Source organism: Bombus fervidus, chromosome 17 (genome assembly GCF_041682495.2).
Source record: "Bombus fervidus isolate BK054 chromosome 17, iyBomFerv1, whole genome shotgun sequence".
In the NCBI taxonomy this organism is placed as follows: Eukaryota; Metazoa; Arthropoda; class Insecta; order Hymenoptera; family Apidae; genus Bombus; species Bombus fervidus.
This window is the reverse complement of record NC_091533.1, coordinates 8,649,492-8,661,728: the sequence shown is the minus strand read 5'-3', so window position 1 is coordinate 8,661,728 and position 12,237 is coordinate 8,649,492.

Here is a 12,237-nt window from a genome sequence, read left to right as displayed (position 1 = left end):
TTTTTGCTATTTTACGATAAAATATTCGCCCTTTGGCGTAAAGCAACATTAGAGTCGAAACATCAGTGAAAATGCGTTAAAGTCAATGTTCAAAGCTACATGCAACGTACTTGAGGCCATCACTACTCGTCTCTTTTTCTCCACGTTTTTCCTCATCCTTCGCTGTCCTTCTTCCGTTCTCGTTGCCTGTTTGATTCTTCGAACGTTTCGCGTGTCTCTGTTCATCTTGGTCGCATCCCCTCGCGAGTGCCAGCGTCAAAAATGTTTCGACGATTGCGTGCCGTGGCGTTTGTTCCTTTATTTTTGCCGAGGGGTGGAATAGCAGGCTGGGCGGGGCTGCTGCCCCCGGGACACAAAGGGGGATGAAACTTCGCCCGCCATATTTACGTCTCTACGCCGAGTGGGAAACGAAAAAAGCTCCGGAAAATCGTTGTTGAGCCATTCAATCCTTTTTTGGTTCTTCGCTGTCATCGGGGACCAAGAGTTCCACCAAGCGAGACATATACTATAGATAGTTATGGAAAAATTTAGAATTGTATTTTTGTATAATTGTTCCAGCGGAGTAGGGTGGAAGGTTGGTTAGAGGAATGATTCTTATATAATTTGATACGTGCATCTTTTCTTTTTATGCTTTAATCTTTTTATGTATATTAATTCATGGACATGTGTTGTTTGTTTGTCGTTTCTTTCGTATTATCGTTTCAAAATTATATTACTGATATCGTGTCTTGTATTTCACAATTTTATTATTCCTCTCGTTCCATCGAAACGAATAACACGAAACGTTAGATGCGCGTAGGATAATAAAAATCAGTTTATAAAAAAGATCTCCGTGATCGTGTTACGAACGTCGATAAATGGCGGTTTAATTAGTAATTCTAATTAATCCTATAATGAAGATATGTAGGTCCGTGGGAGATGACGCTTCCCGACATTAAATATCCTTTATGCATGAAGAATAATGCGTGTTCAATTATAATGGCTCTACTCTCAGGAATTTGGCATTCCGTTTCTTTTGTGGTCAACGAGGAACGAGCGACTGGAAAATAAAAATAGATGGAAAAGAATGAAAAAGGAGGAAATAACAGGAAAGGGAGGAGAGAAAAAAAAAAGAGATTGTACGGCACGAATGAACGCCCACGCGCGTATTATCGGCTATACTTGCAGCAACCTACCGCGAATTCGCCAGTTCGTCAAATGCAGCCATACGTCGTCGCGGTTTTAATCAACGCCGCTGCAAATCCCTTCGGCGTCGACTCTTTCATTTTTTTTCCTCTGCGTTTTTTTCGTCGGTCCATCGGCCGCCTCTTCTTTTTTCCACCAGCTCGCTTTTCTTCCTCCTTTTTTTAATTTCATTAGCCGAACAGCAGTCGGATTACGCCGGACCGGATCCCGAAGAGGGATTATTAAAGTTCGGAAAAACTGCCGGCAAATGCGGAAAATATGCGGAGAAACGACACATGTGTTGCTAATGGAGTATCGCAGGATTCTATCGCAGGCAAGGTAAATCAGACGCAGTGATCGTGGAATGATTAAATGATATAGTTCATTTGTTACAAGAATGATACGGGTGATCGATCTCGGTCCTCCAAATATCGTGTTAACGCCGAATCATCTTGAGCGACAATGACAATGAAATATGAATTTCTTCGATTAAATGAAGATATGTGTATCTTGAATTCGACTTGTATGAAATCAGATAAGTATACTGACTATAAGTATCGACTAATCAAGCAATTTTCTATGAAAATTTCGCCTCAATATATAGCGCCGCATCACGATATATGTATTTCAAATGACGTAGACAATACGTAATGACGTTCATAATAAAAGAATTATGTAACAATCTTTACGTAATAACAAAAATAATAAAAAATTCAACAGTAGAATAGCATTATACACCTACATATATATTTAAAATCATAAACTGATCATTCGTAATAAGAAAAACAGTTCTATATAATAGTAAATATACATCTTCTATGTATCATAAAATAGATGTTCGTATCAATTCAATTATAATAAGTTAAACAAAAGTATCATCGTCTGATTACAAGTTGAAGGGATGCAACGATGTAATAAAAAGTCCCAAGTGAAAATAGCGCTATGATACGTACAGCGGCAAGACACGAGATGAATAAAATTGGACAAAAGAGATACTCTGGAAAGAAAAGACGCGAAACTGGTTACAGAGGGCCAGCCGATTTTCTGGGTCGTGGCACATAGGGCGGTTCGCGCGTGATTTGCGCGATTACCTGTAATGACGCTCGATCTCTCATAGGGGTCGTGAGCGATCCCAGTGTGTGGGTACAGCTTCGTGACAATGGTCGCTCATTATCGGCTCGCTATTGGCCTATTGTTGCCGGTGAGAGAGCCGGAACGGCCTTACCGACTGCGGCGAGGAGTGATACCGGCTCCACCGCATCGGTGACTCGTCCTTTTTCGACTTGTCGCCAACCGAATCGTATTCCAAATGCCGCATGCCGCGAATCCGTGGTGAATGATAAAAGGTGAATTTCAAACGATCTATGATTTTAATGCGACCTACGCAACCCCCTTCCACCTACTCTGCCCGTTACCAGAGTACGAGTTGAGGCATAATGCGATGACACCAGGTGAACGTGACACTCGCCTGCTACATGGCAGATAGGCTCCCTTTATGACGATTTTTCTTGAACAACCAGTGGAAGTTGGATGAAAATTGATAAACGGAGGTTCCCTTTACATCCTTCGATATTAAGAATTAATGAAAGTTTGATGGATATTGGAAGTTAAATTTTCAATTGCGATGAGGAATGAAGGTTCGTTCATTGACGCTCGTCTAATAGCAGACAGGTTTTCTCACCGATTCAAGTAATATATCTTTCATATTTTTCTTGCTGAACCTAAAACAAGTACAGGGTATTTCCTTGTTCTTCCGTTACTATATGTGACTGGTATTGTTTCATAATTAGAAAATGGATACCTATGGGAAATTTAAAGGTATAAAAAAAAAAAATTATAGAATACACGTAATATGCAGAAATGTAGAGAATATCCAAAGATAAATTCTTGTTATAATATTTGAAAGCGAAACGAATTCGCGCTAAGTCCTACTCTTTTAATTGTGTTCAGAAAAATATGAATTTGCATAAACATAATATATTTTATAGTTTATTCATAATATATGAGTTTGATTATTTTGTGCAAAGTTCATGGTTGAGTTAAGACGTAGAAGCTTAGCTGACAGAAAAACCGCTACCTTATTCTCTACTCTATTTTTAAGGGTTAAGGACGTTAAACGTAAATCTGGAGTAACAACGGTGGAGCACCTGTCGATTCGTCGTAGGCGGTGGCTAAGATGTTTGTAATGCGAACAAGTATCGGAATGTCACGAGGCCAGTAGTACCTGCCGGAAATTTGGCAGCCTGAACCTAGCCTTTTCGTAATGAAGAATGTCCTGCGCCCTTTAAGATTAAAGCCGCCCCATAATCGGCTTTGCCGGAACAATAAAATCGTCCTGAAAAATCTAAAAAAGGTAACCCAACAAACAAACCTCATTTTACTAGCACAGTGCCAGGGAAAAAAGCGTCTGATCCGGATTTACTAATTTCCTAACTTTTCTGCATAACCCTCTAAAATACTCTAAATGCTTAAGATTTGAGATAAGTTATGCCTACGTTTGCCTTTGCGATTGGAAATCTTATTTGGAGGAAGAGATTTGTAAGATGAAGTGATAAAAATCTGGTAAATAAATACATAGAATATATTTATAGTGGTTATGGTTGAAGTAGATACAATGAAGTAAGTACTTTGGTAAATTTGCGGCATATTAGGATTTGAAAAGAAACAATGACGTCCTTAAGTAAGTAAATATTATTCCTTTATCACACTGAAACGGTGATGAGTTGTATTTGAACATTAAAGATAAAAAAATAATGTGTGGGAATGTTTCTGTTTCGTCCAAAATACAAGAAGTGTTCGAAACTTTTATTTCATTTAGTTCTACCTATTTAGTAAGAATTATTATACAGTATTATTTAATAATATCTATAACATACATGTGCATGAACATGTGCATATACAATGTACAGAAGAAAATTATAATAGAATATAATATTATAGTAGTTAGTACCTAATATATAATAGAATTTTTATTTATTAATATAACATAGCATGTAGTAAAATAATAGCGTAACAATTCGAAAGTGTATAAAATTGAACTTTCCCTGAAAGAAAAACATTTCCTACTTATAACAGCGATATAGGTAGCTCACAAATCCTAAAAACTTCGATTTCCCTGAAACAATAAACAAATAAAAATCAATAAATAATTTCCCGAAAAATAGTCCAACAATAATCGAACTCATTGCTCCCTCGGCTCACAGAAGACAAAGTTTACACTCGAGAGCAAAAACGAAAGGCAACAATGGAACACAATACTAGTCGCGGTTCGCCTTTTCAAAGAGAGGTCCGTATGGACGAAAGAAAGAAAGAAAGGAGACGAAAGAAGAACGAAACGAGCAAAAGAAACGATCCTGTGAAGTGCAGTCGAAGATGAAGACGCCGAACAGACAGGAGAGAAAGAGAAATTGACCAAGGACCAGTAGGAGGAACTCTCGAAGGATAAACCTAAGGTTAGCGGGGAAGGGACGAGGAAGAAAAGAGCAAGAAGAGAGGGTGGAAAAGGAAGGAGGATACGAATCTCGAAGCAGGCAGGATAAATAAACGCAGCGCGCCGCCCTCTCATCTTGAACACCTCTATTTCGCTGTTCGAGACGCAAGTCATCGTTCGTTTCTGACCGTAGGTATCCGTTGGAGGAAAAAGAAGCAGATGAGAATGTAGAGGGGCCAGGAGAGAGCCATCTTCACCTTTCGTTGCCCGCTATGGCTGCTCGTCATTAACCTTTTCCCCGATGATAGCGTTCGCTGTAGCGTGCATGATACAATGGTCGCGCATGAAGAAGTTATGTGGATTGAGTTTTCAGAATAAGCTCGATTACCGTTGGATTATTTTTTTTTTTTTTTTTAAATTGGACCTTTTGGAATTTCTGACATACTTTCATCTTTCAATGAAGCGCCTTTTACGAAAGATACGAAATATTTCTAGACTACCAATATGTTATATAATATTACAAGTACTATTCGTAGACTTATTAAGTGGTGTGAAATTCAACATACTTACAGCTGATTAATTGGTATGTGAATGCCACAATAAATACGTTTCATACGTAAATATGTTTCATAGTAGCTGTAGTTGCAATAAATATTATCGAATTTCTCGTTAACTTCGCGTACATTTAATAAATGTATATGTCGCAGTATAAGTACAATTTATTTCAACATATTGCAATCCATTATAACACTTTTATGTGATCAATTATATCCTACCACATCGTTCGGATACTTTCGTTACTCACTATATGTCTGTTGTCGTAAGGCACGATGTCTCAGGTTCTATGATGATGGCGGCATCGCGAGGTGATTACAGGGCTCGTCTCATCGGTTGAGTTGCAAGGTCGAAAGCTCGTCGAATCCAAAGGAGGAAAGAAAAGTTCATAAGCAACTCGCCGAAGGTGCCTGTGGATAACGTAAGCGGATGGTGATCAAAACCGGCATGAAGACTGCACGAAGGGGTTAAAAATTTCACTTATATGTACAACGGGTAAGGGTGAGAAAGATCATTGAGAAGGATAGAAGAAATAATTTACAGCGGATAGAAGTAAAATGGAGGGTAATTTATTCATGAAGTGGCATGATTTTATATTTTCTAGAGTTTTACTTTGAATCAAGGGTTTTGTTTTCATTTGAAATTTCTTCCGATAGAAATCGTTCCTATATTTTGTTTGTAATTGCATGATGTAATAATTTTATAACTGGATGAGTTACATTATTTCATATTATAGGTGCATAATGAACATTCTGTAAAATTACGTTACTACATGGCTCTGATTAAAGTGCTGATGACACGCTTTTTAATTGTTAATGCGAGAATTGTTGGCCTTTTTATGAAATAAGATTACATAGGAATTTACAGAGATTCAGAAATTTTCTATAGAAATAACTTTACAAAATTGTTAGTATTATTTACAATGTCATTCTGCTTTTCGTAGCTTTGTATTTGTCGATATTAAAAAAATAACGTTTCATGCTTACGAACTCATGTGGTAGAGGAGTAGCAGTGTGTTATTACCAGTTGCAAATCAATACTATAACGAGAAAATGCAGCATGTAATACGAAATTCGATTAAAAAAATTAATGTATTAGCTAGAAAATTTTGTTTTACTTTCACAAACGACTAAAAGTTATATATTTTGTTATCTCGAATGCATTAATAACAGATATAGTCGAACATATGTGTGTTCGACCAACCGTATAAACGCCGCGACGAATGATAGTCGCTTTCCTTGCTTAAGGGGTTACGGAATTGATTCTAAATCTTGATAGTTACGCTTTAATGAAGCGAACATTCTAAATTGAATCTAAGTGAATTACTTTGAACTCCTGCGTCAATCGACCGTTTCTACGTGCAAATGTTCGCGAATTAAATAAAAAGAATAAATAATAATTATTAATGTTGAACAATTATCTTAGATCAATTAATTTTTTTCAGCAACACGAATCAACGCTTTGCGAAGACAAAATTATAACTAAATTCATTACTGTTCTAGATGCAAAAGTATTGAAAATTTCATACTTAGTTTCAGTTTAACTATTATTAAGTTTCTGCGTATACTGCGTATACTCAAAATATTTCAAAAGAACATTACTGTGCACGTAGTATAACTCCCCTAAACCTCATTATTACAAAATATCAGATTCAGATTTAAGTACCTATCTTAAGTACTTGCACGAAAAGGCACAAAGAAGAAAATTGATATTTTCCAAGCTTTACTGTACAATGTTCTTAATAAAAGCTTCTTTTAACAGCATCTAACCTTAAAATACCCGAAAGAAAACATAGCTACATACTTGATCATTAATTATATTCCCTTGGACTTATTTATTTCAAAATACAAAACAAATCTGTTTCATTTCATCGTTAAAAAGGAGAATCCTGTTCGCGACAAGATAATCGGACGCGCGGTCGGTTCTAATCGCATTAATCGCGCGAAACCACAACGGTTTCTTAATATTATAGGTACAGCGTATTCAGGAAGGATAATAGATGGTAGTATAGGAGTGGATTTCGATCGGTGGCGCGTGTGTATAATAACGAGAGGAAACCCGGAGGAGCTTTATTTCCCTCGGGAGCTTAAAAGGCCGGTCCCGGAGCCCATTCGGCGAGAGGCGAGCAAGAGCAAAGACGCGGAAGATCATATCGAAGCAGATAATTGGTCGGTGATCCTCTCTCGAAACCCTAAGCGTCTCGTTCTCTTCTTCGTTCGACGTTCGACTCGTTCCATCGACGTCAAGGGGAAGGGGGAACACCGTGGAATCCATGGATTGCTTTAATTAAAAGCAATCCTGGCTACCATCGTTCTTTTTTACTTATTCTTTTACTTGTTCTTATTTCTCTTCTTCGTTTTTCTCCCTTTTTTTCTTCTTCTTTCACGTTGGAAGAATAAAATTGCTTCGTCGATATCTGATTATCCGGTATTGGTCTACTTGAAGATAGTTGCATGCCTATGAACGAAAATTGTTGCTGCGAGAATATGTACACCATCGTTAGCGACTGTCTGGACATATTAGGTAAAATCAAGCAATCTTTACAGAATCGGTAAAACTTATATTCTTTAACGCAATTTGGAAATGTTGTATTACAATTTAGGATGTTTAAATTAAGTTTAGTACATATAAGTAATATTACAATACACAACTTTATGGAGAAGCAAGTAATCTACAAGTGAAGTGAAGATAAGAAACAAGTATTATGTCAGATGTAGAAATGAAATTCAGATCTTGGACAGTCATTCCAGACATAGATCTTCATCACACGGTTTCAGTGAAGAATTACGTGGCTCCAATTATCTAATAATGTACGTCTTGTACAACACATACTCAAACGTAGATACATTACGCAATAACAAAGCCAACTCGAAATCCATAAAAGTTAATTTCACTTTCATATTTTCTTCTCTCTTCTACGATGAAAAATCGCCAAAATAGAAGATGAAATCTCTAAAATCCGTTTAGAGTACCATTCACTACAAAAAAAAAAAAAAGAAAAAAAAATAAGAAAAAAGAAAATGACAGAAGGGACGAAGAGTAGGAACAACGAGCGATCTTGAAATTGACGATTTTGTTCTGCCACGAGATTCATTCGATGCCATCGGCGTGGCACGCGTTATACACGTCGGACGACAAAATGTCGCGCTTGTGCGTGGTTACATGGAGAAACGCGCGACCATCGAGAGGGAAGCGTAAAGACTCGTGAAAGCTTCCGGAGAGACAAATTGGCGTGAAAACGCATTTGCAGGGGCAGGGACGTTCCCAGTTAGAGGGCGAAAACGCCAACCTACCTAGCCATCCCCCTCGTCGTTCGCTAATGTCAAACATTTAGGTCGAAGCGTTCGACTAAATACACTCACTCGTTGCTCGTCTATCATTCCGCGCGATCGCTCGCGAAGAATAGCGCGATAATGAGCGGAGCGTAATATATTTTACCAAGCGGTACCAAGAGTCCCGATGTTGGTTTTAAGACTTTCGTACGAAGAGCCGAAGAAGGGTGTATTTGGTGTTCCAAAGTACGAGAAACTCGCCCGTGCAAAACCGCATATTTTAGATTTCACGTGCATATAGTTATTGGATTTATATTTTCTATAATCACTTTTACAGTAAAGATACACTGGCCCACGAAGCTATAATTGTACATTTGCCACAGAAAGTTTTCTACGTCTGTCGCTTATTTTAAGAAACACCCTTTAAGTAATACGTGAATCATCAAGATACAATGATATTGAACTTAACAATTAATCGAATAATTTTAAATTGAACAAACATGATCTTTTACTTCAACAAAGCTAAGATATTGTACACGATTTTCGTTTAACTGTCTCACATTCTACACCATATTTCTCGCGACAATATTTGCAAAAACCATTTTTATTATTATTTCTTCTAGGTTCGTTTGCTTTCGCGTTTTTCGAAGGATTAGACGATAGTTTATGAACGGTAGTGTTTGGAATATGGCCTTTTAATAGGGCGGTTTTGTCTTGTACGATCGTGCCTGAGAATGTACGAACATAAATTTCTGCTTAGAACTAGATACCAAAAAAGAAACGATCGGCAACAATTTTCGAGATACAATGTAAATAGATACTGTTAATATGTTTGTTAGCGTAACTCGTTTGAATCGTTCACAATAAGATCGAAGGTAAAACATTGAAATAAATCAATCTTCTATTAATCATTTTTGCACCTTTCAACCTTCCTTTCTTCATCGTATTCTTTAATTAACTGCACCATCCCCGAAGTGACTCAACCATGGTGTCAGTCACGCGAAAAATTATAGAGATTTCAGCATTCACAGAGGTTCGTTGGTTCAGCCGTTCACAGAAAGCATTTTCTTTTGGTCTTCGATGCCGGAAGCGAGCAAAAACGATCGTCTCTGGTGTGAGGCGCTGAACGCGAGCTCTCGCGTTAGTTCCGCAAAGAGAAAGAGAGCAAACAAAAGAGAGATGGTACGCGTTGGCACACGAGAATGTAGCACGAAGACACAGGCGGAAAACGGATGAACACGTGTGTACACCGCTTTCATAAGCATTAGAACACTTACGAAGACTTAAGTAAATTTAAGAATTAGTAGGAAGCTGTTCTTAAGAATAATTAATACGAAATTCTTAAGAATCATATACCATGGTAATAGTTGCTTTAAATTAAAGTACTTTGCAAATAAATTACATAACATACTTTCGCCAAATTTTTACCATACACGTAAATAGGCTATATTACCTGTTACATAAGAAACTTACACGACTTACAAGTTTATAAAATTCTGATAGATCAATCAATTTCTTGACGATTTGGGTTAATTGTCACGTTTCGTACGAAACCACCAGGTGTCCTAATACTTCTGAATAGAGGTGTACCTACGTATACATGTATGTGTAAGCGCGTGTGTTCAGCGAGGATGCCTGCATGGCAGGTTAATACAGTAGCCGCGTAGAGTGGAGGGTGGCTGCTGATGTAATTTTTGCCCGTTTGATGTCTTTAATGGAATCAGGCGCGTATCTAGCAGGCGCCACTCAATTTGCAGGGTGCGACTAATGGCTGCCGAGAGGTAGACACGGATGGTCCGACGAATGCCAGGCCAACCCCTCGCTGCTTCGTTTGGTCACTCGCGCTCGCTTGGCCCATACCTGTCATCCCATGGACTGCTGCTACCTATTTCCACCTAGCACCGCTTTAAATATCCCTGAAGTACCATGCGCGCTCTTCGTCTTCTTCCTATGTTCACAATACCGTGTACGATCGTTTCTAATTTAGGCGAATTTTAGACTTTTTGATTCAATTGAGAGACGTAGTACGATCGCAGTTTGACGAGTCGTTATTTAAGTCGAAAGTATATTAAAATAATATTACTTGAAAATTACTTAAAACGTCCATATTCTGATATGTATAAATAGATATTTATCGGGTAAATATATAAGTGAATGAGACTTCTATTCGAATCAACCAATCAATTGTCCAAACATCCACTCTACACAAATAAACAATTGAACCACCTTCATTAAAGCCCGTCATTCCCATTACAATGGAAGACATCGTCGAACAATTATCACCAAGTAACAAGACGCTATATAACACGATGCAATTAATCGAGGACATTTTTGCTTCGATATAATATCTCGAATGACAGAGAAAGGCAGAAGGCAAGAGAGACAGCTGCTCTAATTCGATCGACTAGCGCTTGTTCAGCCGTTTTTCGATCGCGATCCTAGGCAAGGAGCAGGCTCGCAGAAAGGGCAAATAACGTCGTTAGGAGCGACTAATGGAAGAGCCGCGAAAATTATTGCTCAAACGTAGCGTATTTATCGCGTCTGCTATCTCTGCGCTCCGCGCTTCTCCCTCGTCGGCCTGCCAACGTGTAATGTATTTTAAAAGCGTGCCTTCCGAGGGCGGCGTCAAAAGCCGATATAAAATATGATCAAATAAAGCGAGCGGGAATTAAATTTGCCGGGCTCTTTCTCTCCGCATCACAAGGTACAGAGACTTCAGCCTCCGTCGAGAAAATTGCGTGAAAACCTTCGTTTCGCATACTCGCGAATATCTACCCTATTTCCACGCCATGCCGCAAATCTACACTTGAGTGCGTGTGTTCACGATTACATTTTTTTAAAGATATTCTTTATGACTGACCTTCCCCGAGAAATTTTATATATCCGTATTTATTTCTTTTATGTATCGAATCGTTTAATACAATTAATATGAGTTTACAATTTATCGTAACATAATATGGATAAATCCAATTATACCGTATTTTCCAATTCTGAGATTGATCAACATACTTCTTAAATTTTTTTTTTTTTTTTACTTTTATGCACTTACTTTTACTTTTACTTTTCGTTTATGTACTTTTTAAATTATTACATATATATTATTAATAATTAAACTTCTCGTCTAACAACTTTAAAATCGATACAGCTTTTGAATGTTTCATTTACCAACGATGTATTTCTCAATTTTGCGATCGATCACCGTAGTATCTGTAGTTGGAATATTTCAGATTATATTTATTAATAATAGATCAGATGTATTGTAGTACCTATCACTAACGTACTATCGATGATATTTATCGTATAAGATGTAGAATATTTTATAGAAGATTAAATATCTTTCAAAATGAAGCAATGTAATTGAAACTTAAAATTGCTGGAGTTACATATGAGATAGAGATGCTATTTAAAGTTCAATAGTTTTCGCCTTTCTTTCGATGCGGATATTCGTGTGAAACTTTCGACGTTTCGTTTCACACTCCAATATTTAAAGATTAAAATACAAAAAAATCTAAAAATTCGATTTCAACCTCAAAAGTCTTCTCCCTCTGCAAACGAGCCCCGTATCTCATAATTCCCCCATATCACACGCTGGCAAAGCTAATTAGTCGCTGTTTTACCGCGTAAAGTCTGCTTTAATCGCGGACAGGAGGGCGTCCCCCGGTAAACGACATCCGGCGGGCGTGTACGCGCGAAAATAATATTTTATTCATACGCCGTAGAACACTACTTTTCGTTGGCTCGTCGCCTCGGGCTATGCAACGCCTGGGGAACGGTCGATGGGCTGGTCGACGACGACGTGCTGGCCCTCTGCCTGTT